This window comes from Macaca thibetana, chromosome 9, assembly GCF_024542745.1.
Source record: "Macaca thibetana thibetana isolate TM-01 chromosome 9, ASM2454274v1, whole genome shotgun sequence".
In the NCBI taxonomy this organism is placed as follows: Eukaryota; Metazoa; Chordata; class Mammalia; order Primates; family Cercopithecidae; genus Macaca; species Macaca thibetana.
In genome coordinates, this window is record NC_065586.1 from 98,225,020 (window position 1) to 98,237,678 (window position 12,659).

Here is a 12,659-nt window from a genome sequence, read left to right on the forward strand (position 1 = left end):
TAGCTGCCTCATAAACAGGAAATACCTATTAGCCAGGAGGAGGGAAGGGAGGGGAGCCGCCTGGAGTAGAGAGTTGACCCCCTCCCTTCTGGGGTCCCCGGCTGCTAGCTCTTCTTTCTTAAGCTTCAGGATGGGCTCCAGGGATAGACGATGGAGACTTGGACTAGTGTCTTCTCCCTGGGGCATCTTGCCCAGACTGGGTAGGGGGTTCTCCTCTTTGTTACTTAGAGGGGTATTGGTTGAGAAGGCTGTTTGGTTCCCTCACTCTGGCTCAGAGTCTGCACAGCTGGCTTGACTGGCTGGAGGAGGGTTACAAATGTGGAGGCTTAAGTGTTTATGAGACCTCTTCTCTCCACCTTAGGTTTTTGCTGAGGGAGCATGAAATGATGGAAGGGTGCAGAGTTCGGGGATTGAAAAGAAGGCCTGCCTAGGAATGGAGACCCTCCCCACCATGTGTTTAGGATGGGGCATAGGGGAGCTCTACATTGTGGAGTCTCCCACCCCCAGGTTTCCCCATCTCCACCCCCACCAGGAGCAGAGAGGACCTGACTGAAGCCATCCACACTCACACAAGTATTTTCTTGGCAGCATCCCCTGCCTGAGTGCACCCCCTCCCTGCATTCTCCCAGACAAAGGTCAGCACTAGAGGGAGTAGAGAGAACCTAAGGCAACAGAACACTGGCCTGGAATTGTGGATACCTAGGTTTGAACGCAAGATTCGCTCCTCATTACCTGAGTGATTTGAGACAACTGACCACCCCACCTGGAACACTAGCTTTATCCTCTGTAATTGGTACCTATGACTTGATGAGAATCAAACTAGACAATGTACACCCAGTCATGTAGATATGTGTTCCTTTCTGTTTGTTTTTTGTTTTTTGTTTTTTTTTTTAGATTATCCAATTCTAAGAGTCAGGAGGGGGCTGGATTGGTGGGACAATTTGAGATGGTGTGGAGGAGGGGGAATACCTACCTTGACCTCTTTCTCTCTTTTCTGTCCATGAATTTGCCTTCCTCCAATCCTGTGACCACTTGCCCCTAAGGCCACTCATTCCAAACAACTAGCTTGGTCAGATTCCATGGTGACCAACACAATGGTGATCATCTGGGTGGACAGGGGGACTACAACTCACCCTATAAAGGTCTTTGCCTCCTGTGAATCTGAGATTTCCCTGTCCTAGATTACATATGTGGAAGGTAGAAGCTTAGGAAGGAAGAAAAAACTGCCTTACTTGAGCATGCACTAGTGCCAGGGACTGCCCTAGGCCTTTTACACCAGCCGACTCATTTACCTTTCATGAGGACCTTTGGAAGAAGGTGCTATCACCTCCATTGAACAAGTAGGAAAACAAGTTCAGAGATGATAATAAATTTGAACTTGCCTGTAAAACACTGTTCTCCCTCTTCACCTACTAGTTAATGCTTCCTTAACACCTTAGTTCTAGCTTCACCTTCTCTGGGAAGATTACCCTTCCCACTCCCACTGACATTATAGCCCAGTTACCCGTAAGGAAATACCATCTCAGTACTGTTGAACGGGTGGTTAAAATAAGTGATTGGGCTCCTAGAGGAACTCCATTTAGGGAAGTTAGTTGACTTTGCCAAGGTAACAGAGCTAACAAGCACTTGACCCATTGCTCCAGTCCTTGCCTTACCTCTAGTGTGGATCAGACCTGGGGATGGAGAAGAGAACATCTTTGGAGCATCTCTGGGAATTGTGGTATAGGCAAAAATGGGAAGAAAGGTCACAGACACCTAGCCGACAGATAGGATGTAGTAGGAAGGGGGTGGAGTCTATGTGGAGGGAGGGTCTTTAACTTAATGACAATGTCCTGGAGGGCTGGAGGCTTAGCTGATTTGTAGGAATGGGTATAAGCGCCCAGTATTCTCTCTCCCTCTGTGTATGTGTGTGATAAAATTCACATATCATAAAGTTAACCGGTTTTTTTTTTTAGAAGGAGTCTCATGCTGTCGCCCAAGCTGGAGTGCAGTGGCACGATCTCCACTCACTACAACCTCCACCTTCCCAGTTCAATCAATTCTCCCTGCCTCAGCCTCCTAAGTAACTGGGCTTACAGGGACCTGCCACCACGCCCAGCTAATTTTTGTATTTTTTTTAGTAGAGACAGGGTTTCTCCATGTTGGTCAGGCTGGTCTCCCAACCTCAGGTGATCTGCCCACCTCGGCCTCCCAAAGTGCTGGGACACCCGGCCTTTTTTTTTTTTTTGAGATGGAGTTTCGCTCTTGTTGCCCAGGCTGGAGTGCAATGGCGCAATTTCATCTCACTGCAACCTCCGCCTCCCAGGTTCAAGTGATTCTCCTGCCTCAGCCTGTCGAGTAGCTGGGATTATGGACATGCACCACCATGCCTGGCTAAAAGTTAACTATTTTTAAATGATCAGTTCAGAGGTATTCTAGCTTTTTATTTTTTAATTTTATTTTTTTAAGACAGAGTCTCGTTCTTGTCACCCAGACTGGATTGCAGTGGCGCGATCTTGGCTCACTGCAACCTCCGCCTCCCAGGTTCAAGCAATTCTCCTGCCTCAGCCCCCTGACTAGCTGGGATTACAGGCACTGCCACTATGCTTGGCTAATTTTTGTATTTTTAGTAGAGATGGGGTTTTACCATGCTAGACAGGCTGGTCTCGAACTCTTGACCTTGTGATCTGCCCGCCTCAGCCTCCCAAAGTGCTGGGATTACAGGCATGAGCCACCGCCCCCGGCCTTATTTCTTTTCTTTTTTTTTTGAGACAGTCTTGTTCTGTCGCCCAAGCTGGAGTGCAGTGGTGCAATCTCAGCTCGCTTTAACCTCCACCTCCCGGGTTCAAGCGATTCTTCTGCCTCAGCCTCCAGAGTAGCTGGAATTACAGGCATGCACCACCACACTTGGCTAATTTTGTATTTTTAGTAGAGATGGGGTTTCACCAAGTTGGCCTCTAAGTGATCCACCTGCCTCAGCCTCCCAAAGTGTTGGGATTACAGGCATGAGCCACTGTGCCCGGCCCTTTTTTTTTTTTTTTGAGACTGAATCTTGCTCTGTCACCCAGGCTGGAGTGCAGTGGCATGATCATAGGTAACTGCAGCCTCAAACTTCTGGGCTTAAGCAGTTCTCCTGCCTCAGCCTCCCAAGTAGCTAGGACTGTAGGTACACGCTACTGTGTCCAACTAACTTTTTTATTTTTTGTAGAGACAGGTTTCTTGCTGTTAGCCAGGCTGGTCTTGAACTCCTGGCCTCAAGTGATCCCCTGCCTTGATCTCCCAATGTGCTGGGATTACAGACATGAGCCACTGCCTGACCCTGGCTCTTGTTTTTGTTTTTTATTTTATAGTCTTGCTGTGTTGCCCAAGCTGGACTTGAACTCCTGGGCTCAAGCAATCATCTTGCCTCAGCCTTCTGAGTATCTGGGACTACAGGCCCGTACTACACCAAGCTTCTAGTATTTTATTTATTTATTTTTTTGAGACAGACTCTCGCTCTGTCACCAGGCTGAGTGCAGTGGCTGGATGTCAGCTCACTGCAACCTCTGCCTCCCTGGTTCAAGTGATCCTCCTGCCTCAGCCTCCCGAGTAGCTGGTACTACAGGTGCGTGCCACCACACCCAGCTAATTTTTTTTTTTTTTTTTTTTTTTTTTTTTTGAGATGGAGTCTTGCTCTGTCACCAGGCTGGAGTGCAGTGGCGCTATCTCGACTCACTGCAACCTCCGCCTCCCGGGTTCAAGCAATTACCCTGCCTCAGCCTCCAGAGTAGCTGGGACTACAGGCACACGCCACCATGCCTGGCTAATTTTTTTGTATTATAGTAGAGATGGGGTTTAACCATGTTGGCCAGGATGGTCTCTATCTCCTGACCTCATGATCCGCCCACCTTGGCTTCCCAAAGTGCTGGGGTTACAGGCATGAGCCACCGCACCTGGCCCAATTTTTTGTATTTTAGTAGAGATGGCACCATGTTGGCCAGGATGATCTTGATCTCTTGATCTTGTGATCCGTCCACCTTGGCTTCCCAAAGTGCTGGGATTACAGGCGTGAGCCACTGTGCCCAGCTGCTTCTAGTATTTTTCAATAGTAGTCATTAGTGCAAGATGCACTCTGGACACAGGCAGGAGGTACTGAGAAGAGATTAAGATTAAGAAAGGGAAACAGAAGAGGAGCCTCACAAAAAGGCAGACAGCAGAAGCAACTGGCTAGACTCATTCCAATAGAAGTAAGCCCCCTGTTTGTCCCAACTCCTATAACTGCTCCCATCCAATTCCCTCTGCTGACCTTGGCCTTCTGTGTTTTCTCTTATATTTCTCTCACCCTTGAAATTCCTTCAACTAGTTATTGGCATCGCTCTTTCTTTTCTTTTATCTTTTCTTTTCTTTTCTTTTCCTTCCTTCCTTCCTTCCTTCCTTCCTTCCTTCCTTCCTTCCTTCCTTCCTTCCTTCCTTCCTTCCTTCCTCTCTCCTCTCTCTCTCCTCTCTCTCTCTCCTCTCTCTCCTCTCTTTCTCTCTCTCTTTTCCCTCCCTCCCTCCCTCCCTCCCCCTCCTTCCCTCCTTCCCTCCTTCCCTCCTTCCCTCCTTCCTTCCTGACAGAGTTTCACTCTTGTTGCCCAGGCTGGAGTGCAATGGTGCAATCTCAGCTCACCACAACCTACGCCTCCCGGGTTCAAGCAATTCTCCTGCCTTTTTGTATTTAGTAGAGACGGAGTTTCACCACATTGGTCAGGCTCGTCTCAAATTCCTGACCTCAGGTGATCTACCTGCCTTGGCCTCCTGGAGTGCTGGGATTACAGGCATGAGCCACCGCACCCGGCCTGGCATCGCTCTGTCTTTCAAGGATGAATCTTGACCTGGATGCTATGGCTCACACATGTAATCCTAGAAACTCAGGAGGCTGAAGAGGGAGGATCACTTGAGCCCAAGAGTTTCAGACAGCAGTGAACTGAGATTGCACTACTGTACTTTAGCTTGGATGACAGAGTGAGACTCTGACTCAAAAGAAAAAAAAAAAAAAAGAATCTTTTTCCAGACAGCAGATGATATTATGTCTTATTGACAGCCAAACCTCCAGCATCTAACAGAGTGCCTGGAACCTAGTTTGTGAACTATAACTTTTTTTTTCTTTTTGAGATGGAGTCTCACTCTGTTGCCCAGGCTGCAGTGTGGTGGTGCGATCTCAGCTCACTGCAACCTCTGCCTCCTGGGTTCAAGCGATTCTCCTGCCTCAGCCTCCCAAGTAGCTGGGATTATAAGCATCCACCACCATGCCCAGCTAATTTTTATATTTTTAGTAGAGACAGGGTTTCACCATGTTGGCTAGGCTGGTCTCGAACTCCTGACCTCAGGTGATCCACCTGCCTTGGCCTCCCAAAGTGCTAGGATTACAGGTGCAAGCCACCACGCCCAGCCGTGAACTGTAACTTTTGTTGAATGATTACAGCAATTTTTATAGGTCATCCCTTGCCCTGACACATGACTCCTCCCCTCTTGTCCATTTGCTATCATCATCACCATCATTATTTACAACCATCAGTTGTTTTTCTGCCAAAGCAAGTTTCTCAAAGTATGTAAGAAATTCCCTGCCGGGCGTGGTGGCTCACACCTGTAATCCCAGCACTTTGGGAGGCCGAGGCAGGAGAATCACAAGGTCAGGAGTTCAAGAGCAGCCTGGCCAACATGGTGAAACCCCGTCTGTACTAAAAATACAAAAAAATTAGCTGGGCGTGGTGGTGGGCGCCTGTAATCTCAGCTACTTGGGAGACTGAGGCAGGAGAATCACTTGAACCTGGGAGGTGGAGGTTGCAGTGAGCCAAGATTGCGCCACTGCACTCCAGCCTGGGCGACAGTGTGAGACTCTGTCTCAAAAAAAAAAAAAGAAATTCCCAGGAAAGTTGTTAAACATGGAGAAGGCACCACCCTTGGATGAACTAAATCATATTTCTGGAGAACTAAGGAATATGTTTTAAAAATTATTTTATTTATATATATATATATTTTTTTTTTTTTAAATTGAGACAGAGGCCAGGCATGGTGACTCAAGCCTGTAATCCCAGCACTTTGGGAGGCTGAGGTGGGTGGATCACCTGAGGTCAGGAGTTTGAGATCAGCCTGGCCAACATGGTGAAACCTCATCTCTACTAAAAATACAAAAATTAGCCAGGTGTTGGGGCACAAGCTTGTAATCCCAGCTACTCAAGAGGCTGAGGCAGAAGAATTGCATGAACCTGGGAGGCAGAGGTTCAGTAGGCCGAGATCACGCCACTGCACTCCAGCCTGGGCAGCAGAGTGAGACTCCATCTCAAAACATAAATAAAATAAAATAAATTGAGATAGAGTCTTGCTCTGTCTCAAGGTTGGAGTGCAGTGGTGCGATCTCGGCTCACTGCAACATCCACCTGCTGGGTTCAAGTGATCCTCTTGTCTTAGCCTCCCAAGTAGCTGGGATTACAGCCACGTGCCACCATGCCTGGCTAATTTGTGGTTTTTTTTTTTTTTTTTTTTTTGAGACGGAGTCTCGCTCTGTCACCCAGGCTGGAGTGCGGTGGCCGGATCTCAGCTCACTGCAAGCTCCGCCTCCCGGGTTCACGCCATTCTCCTGCCTCAGCCTCCCGAGTAGCTGGGACTATAGGCGCCCGCCACCTCGCCCGGCTAGTTTTTTGTATTTTTTAGTAGAGACGGGGTTTCACAGTGTTAGCCAGGATGGTCTCGATCTCCTGACCTCGTGATCCGCCCGTCTCGGCCTCCCAAAGTGCTGGGATTACAGGCGTGAGCCACCGCGCCCGGCCTAATTTGTGTTTTTTAATAGAGACAGCGTTTCACCATATTTGCCAGGGCGGCCTTGAACTCCTGACCTTAAGTGATCCACCAGCTTTTGCCTCCCAAAGTGCTGGTATTACAGGAGTGAGTCACCACGCCCAGCCAATTTTATCTATTTTTAGAGACAGGGTCTTGCTGTGTCACTGAGGTTGGAGTGCAATTATAGCTCACTGCAGCCTTGAACTTCTGAATACAAGCAGTCCTCCTGCCTCAGCTCCCAAGTAGCTAGGACTATAGGCACACACCATCATGCCCAGCTTTTTTTTTAATTTTTTCTTTTTTTTTGAGACAGTTTCACTTTGTTGCTCAGGCTGGAGTGCAGTGGCATGATCTTGGCTCACTGCAACCTCCGCCGCCTGGGTTCAAGCAATTCTCATCCCTTAGCCTCCTGCATAGCTGCGATTACAGGTGCCTACCACCATGCTCAGCTGATTTTTTTTTTTTTTTTTTTTTTTTTTTTTTTTTTTTTTTTTTTTTTTGAGACGGAGTCTTGCTCTGTCACCCAGGCTGGAGTGCAGTGGCCGGATCTCAGCTCACTGCAAGCTCCGCCTCCCGGGTTTACGCCATTCTCCTGCCTCAGCCTCTCGAGTAGCTGGGACTACAGGCGCCCGCCACCTCGCCCGGCTAGTTGTTTTGTATTTTTTTTTTTTAGTAGAGACGGGGTTTCACCGTGTTAGCCAGGATGGTCTCGATCTCCTGACCTCGTGATCCGCCCGTCTCGGCCTCCCAAAGTGCTGGGATTACAGGCTTGAGCCACCGCGCCCGGCTTTTTTTTTTTCTTTTGAGATAGAGTCTTGCTCTGTCGCCAGGCTGGAGTGCAGTAGCGTGATATCGACTCACTGCAGGCTACGCCTCCCGGGTTCACCCCCATTCTCTTGCCTCAGCCTCCAGAGTAGCTGGGACCACAAGCACCCACCACCAAGCCCATCTAATTTTTTGTATTTTTAGTAGAGACAGGGTTTCACCGTATTAGCCAGGATGGTCTCAATCTCCTGACCTCGTGATCCGCCTGCCTCGGCCTCCCAAAGTGCTGAGATTACAGGCGTGAGCCACCGTGCCCGGCCAAATTTTTGTATTTTTAGTAGAGACAGAGTTTCACCATATTGGCCTGGCTGATTCTTTTACCACATAATGTTCTTTGAGTAGCTAGGTAGGTCTTCCTTGTGTTCAGGTCTTCAAATGTTTCCTCCTCAGAGGCTTCATAATATAAAATTATTCCCTCTTATCTTTTACACTTTCCATCCCATTATTTTCTGACAGCATATATGGCTCTCTGAAATTGTTTTAATTCTTTGTTTACATGAAGATTGTTTCCCGAGGAGAATGTAAGCTGCATTTTGTTAAGGGGAGTTTTTTGTTTTGTTTGTTTTTGGTCCATTTTGTCATTGCTGTAGTGCCTGGCATATGGAAGGCATTCAACAAATAAGCGATTATGCTGGTTTAATTCACATAGAAATATACGTCACATGAACTGGGGATTTTTGTCTCACCTGATCAATACACTTTCTTCCCATAGAAAATTATTATTATTATTTATTTATTTTGAGACAGAGTCTTGCTCTGTCGCCCAGGCTGGAGTGCAGTGGCGTGATCTCGGCTCACTGCAAGCTCTGCCTCCCGGGATCAAGTGATTCTTGTGCCTCAGCCTCCTGAGTAGCTGGGGTTACAGGCATGTGCCACCACGCCCGGCTAACTTTGTATTTTTAGTAGAGAGGGGGTGTCTCCATGTGGTCTGGCTGGTCTCGAACTCCTGACCTCAGGTGATCCACCCGCCTCCACCTCCCAAAGTGCTGGGATTACAGGTGTAAGCCACTGTGCCCGGCCCTATTATTATTATTATTTTGAGACAGAGTCTCACCGTGTTACCCAGGCTGGCGTGTAGTTGCACAATCTCGGCTCACTGCAACCTGCGCCTTTGGGGTTCAAGTGATTCTCTTGCTTCAGCCTAGTGAGTAGCTGGGACTATAGGTATACGCCACCATGTCCAGCTAATTTTTGTATTTTTAGTTAAGAGGGGGTCTCACCATGTTGGTCAGGCTGGTCTTGAACCCCTGACCTCAAGCAATGCACATGCCTGGGGCTCCCAAAGTGCTGGGATTACAGGCGTGCACCACCATGCCTGACCTCCATAGAAAATTATAAGTCAGTTATTATAATCAGATGAGTATTTGGCGAGCATGGAGTCAGAAAAGGACAAACGATTGGAGGTTCCCAATTTTTGGTGGCCTGTGGCTCTAAGGTTTTCCTTCATGGTCGTTAGGAATGCATTTAAGGACTAGTATTCACAACACCCCTGTTCAGGTGGCACTGAAGACCCAGAGATAGATTTTATGGAGACACCAGACTTAGATGAATATATTGTTTTTTCAGATGCTGAATAAAGCAAAAAAGTGGCAAATGTTCTGCTTTCTTTTATATTAGTCTTCCTCTCAAAGCCTTATCACCATAAACCAGTAGCATTTTATTTATTTTTAAAAAATTTTTAGGGCTGGGCACAATGGCTCACGCCTGTAATCCCAGCACTTTGGGAGGCCAAGGCGGGCAGACCACGAGGTCAGGAGATGGAGACCATCCTGGCTAACATAGTGAAACCCTGTCTCTACTAAAAATACAAAAAATTAGCTGGTCGTGGTGGCAGACGCCTGTAGTCCCAGCTACTTGGGAGGCTGAGGCAGGAGAATGGCGTGAACCCGGGAGGCTGAGCTTGCAGTGAGCCAAGATCGCGCCACTGCACTCCAGCCTGCAGTCTGGGCGACGGAGCGAGACTCCGTCTCCAAAAATAAATAAATAAATAAATATATATATATTTGTTTTCTATTGAGACGGAGTCTCGCTCCGTCGCCCAGGCTGCAGGCTGGAGTGCAGTGGCGCGATCTCAGGTCACTGTAACCTCTGCCTCCCGGGTTCCAGTGATTCTCCCTGCCTCAGCCTTCCAAGTAGCTGGGATTACAGGTAGGTGCCACCACGCCCGGCTAATTTTTGTATTTTTAGGAGAGACAGGATTTTGCCATGTTGACTAGGCTGGTCTTGAACTCCTGACCTCAGTGATCCGCCTGCCTCGGCCTCCCAAAGTGTTGGAATTACAGGCATGAGCCACTGTGCCCCGCCTTAGAGCATCTTTTGGAGTATGTATCTTCCACACAGGAAAAACTGTGCCATCTGTATTAACCTTGCTGGCTGCTCATAGGCAACTTTATTTCAAACTTTAGTGTTGCTCCTCATATGACTATTTTATAGAGAAAAGTGTGAACAAGACTCAGTTTCCAAATGAGTGGCTTTTAAAGCCTTTTTGGGAAGACAAAATTAACTCACCTGAAACAACTAATTAAGAAACAACTAGGCCAGGCGCGGTGGCTCATGCCTGTAATCCCAGCACTTTGGGAGGTCGAGACAGGCGGATCACGAGGTCAGATCAAGACCATCCTGATTAACATGGTGAAACCCCGTCTCTACTAAATATACAAAAATTTAGCCAGGCCTGGTAGCGGGCACCTGTAGTTCCAGCTGCTGGGGAGGCTGAGGCAGGAGAATGGCATGAACTCAGGAGGCGGAACTTGCAGTGAGCTGAGCTCGCGCCACTGCACTCCAGCCTGGACGACAGAGCAAGACTCCGTCTCAAAAAAAAAAAAAAAAAAGAAAGAAAAAAAAGAAAGAAACAACTAAACAGAGCTGGGCACGGTGGCTCACACCCGTAATTCCAGGACTTTGGGAGGCTGAGGCAGGCGGATCATCTGAGGTCAGGAGTTTGAGATCAGCCAGACCAATATGGAGAAACCCCCCTCTCTAATAAAAATACAAAATTAGCCGGGCGTGGTGGCACATGCCTGTAACCCCAGCTACTCAGGAGGCTGAGGCACAAGAATCACTTGGTCCCGGAGGGCAGAGGTTGCGGTGAGCCAAGATTGCGCCATTGCACTCCAGCCTGGGCAACAAGAGCGAAACTCCATCTCACACACAAAACACAAAACAAAAGAAACAACTAAACAGCCAGGCACACTGGCTCACACCTGTAATCCCAACACATTGGGAGACCAAGGCAGGAGGATCTTCTGAGGCTAAGAGTTGGGGAACAGCCTGGGCAAGATGTGAGACCCCCCAGACCCCCCCAAAAATTAGCTGGGCATGGCTGGGCATGGTGGTTCACCCCTGTAATCCCAGCACTTTGGGAGGCTGAGGTGGGCAGATCACGAGGTCAAGAGATCGAGACCATCCTGGCCAACATGGTGAAACCCTGTCTCTACTAAAAATACAAAAAAAAATTTAGCTGGGTGTGGTGGTGGGTGCCTGTAGTCCCAGCTACTTGGGAGGCTGAGGCAGGAGGTGGAGGTTGCAGTGAGCCAAGATCGTGCCACTGCTCTCCAGCCTGGTGACAGAGCGACACCCCATCTCAAAAATAAATAAATAAATAAATAAATAAATAAATAAATAAATAAATAGCTGGGCATGGCAGTAGTACCCAGCTACTCTGGAGGCTGAGGCAGGTGGATCCTTTCAGCCTGGGAGATCACAGTGAGCTGTGCTATCATCCGCCACGACACTCTTGCTCACTGCACTCCACACTCCAGCCCTGGGTACAGAGTAAAACCCTATTGTCTCTCTAACAACAACATCAAAAAGAAACAACATCTAAGAAAAGGTCCAGAAAAGGTCTTCTCTTTTCATGAACGTTTGTGAGGATGTATAGTGATGCAGTATTTCCAAAGGGCAATTTTCTACTGTATTTCAAATACATGCATTGTTTAACTCAGCAAGTGAATTACATGGAAACTATTCTATAGAAAAATTGCACAAAAGTGCAAAGATACATGTACATGACATATGCAAGGGTGTTCATCATAACAATATGTAATAGTGAGAAACTGTAAAGAAAAATCTTATTTATTTATTTTTGAGAAGAAGTCTCACTCTGTCACCCAGGTTGGAGTGCTGTGGCATGATTTTGGCTCACTACAACCTCCACCTCCTGGGTTGAAGCGATCCACCTGCCTTGGCCTCCTGAGTAGCTGGGACCACAAATGTGTGCCACCACGTCCAGCTAATTATTTAATTTTTGGTAGAGATGGGGTTTTTCCATGTTATCCTGGCTGGTCTCCAACTCCTTAGTTCAAGTGATCCACCCACTTTGGCCTCCCAAAGTGCTGGGACTACAGGTGTGAGCCACGAGTCATGGCTAGAAACAACTTAAATATAATTTAAATAATGATACATTCGGCCGGGCACGGTGGCTCAATCCTGTAATCCCAGCACTTTGGGAGGCCGAGACGGGTGGATCACGAGGTCAGGAGATCGAGACCATCCTGGCTAACACGGTGAAACCCCGTCTCTACTGAAAAATACAAAAAACTAGTCGGGCGAGGTGGCAGGCGCCTGTACTTGCAGCTACTCAGCAGGCTGAGGCAGGAGAATGGCGTAAACCCGGGAGGCGGAGCTTGCAGTGAGCTGAGATCCGGCCACTGCACTCCAGCCTGGGCGACAGAGCGAGACTCCGTCTCAAAAAATAAAATAAATAAATAAATAAATAAATAAATAAATAATGATACATTCATAAAATAGAACTGGTGCTAAAGGCTCAGTAAATATTTAGCTAGTGAATGGATTAACATATTGTTACATGAAAAAAAGCAAATCGTAAAACCATATATACAGATTGATCCCATATTGAACAAAAGACCAGTTTGTGCCCCTATATATTTTTCCATTCATAGAAAAAAGTATCAATGAATACACACTAAAAGGAAGAAGGGGGTTAAATCTACATTTTTTCCTCTAAACAGTTTTGTACTTTTTGAAATTTTTTTGTGCTTTGTAATAAAGTTATTTAAAATAGAAAAATAATATGAAGTAGCTTTTTTTTTTTTTTT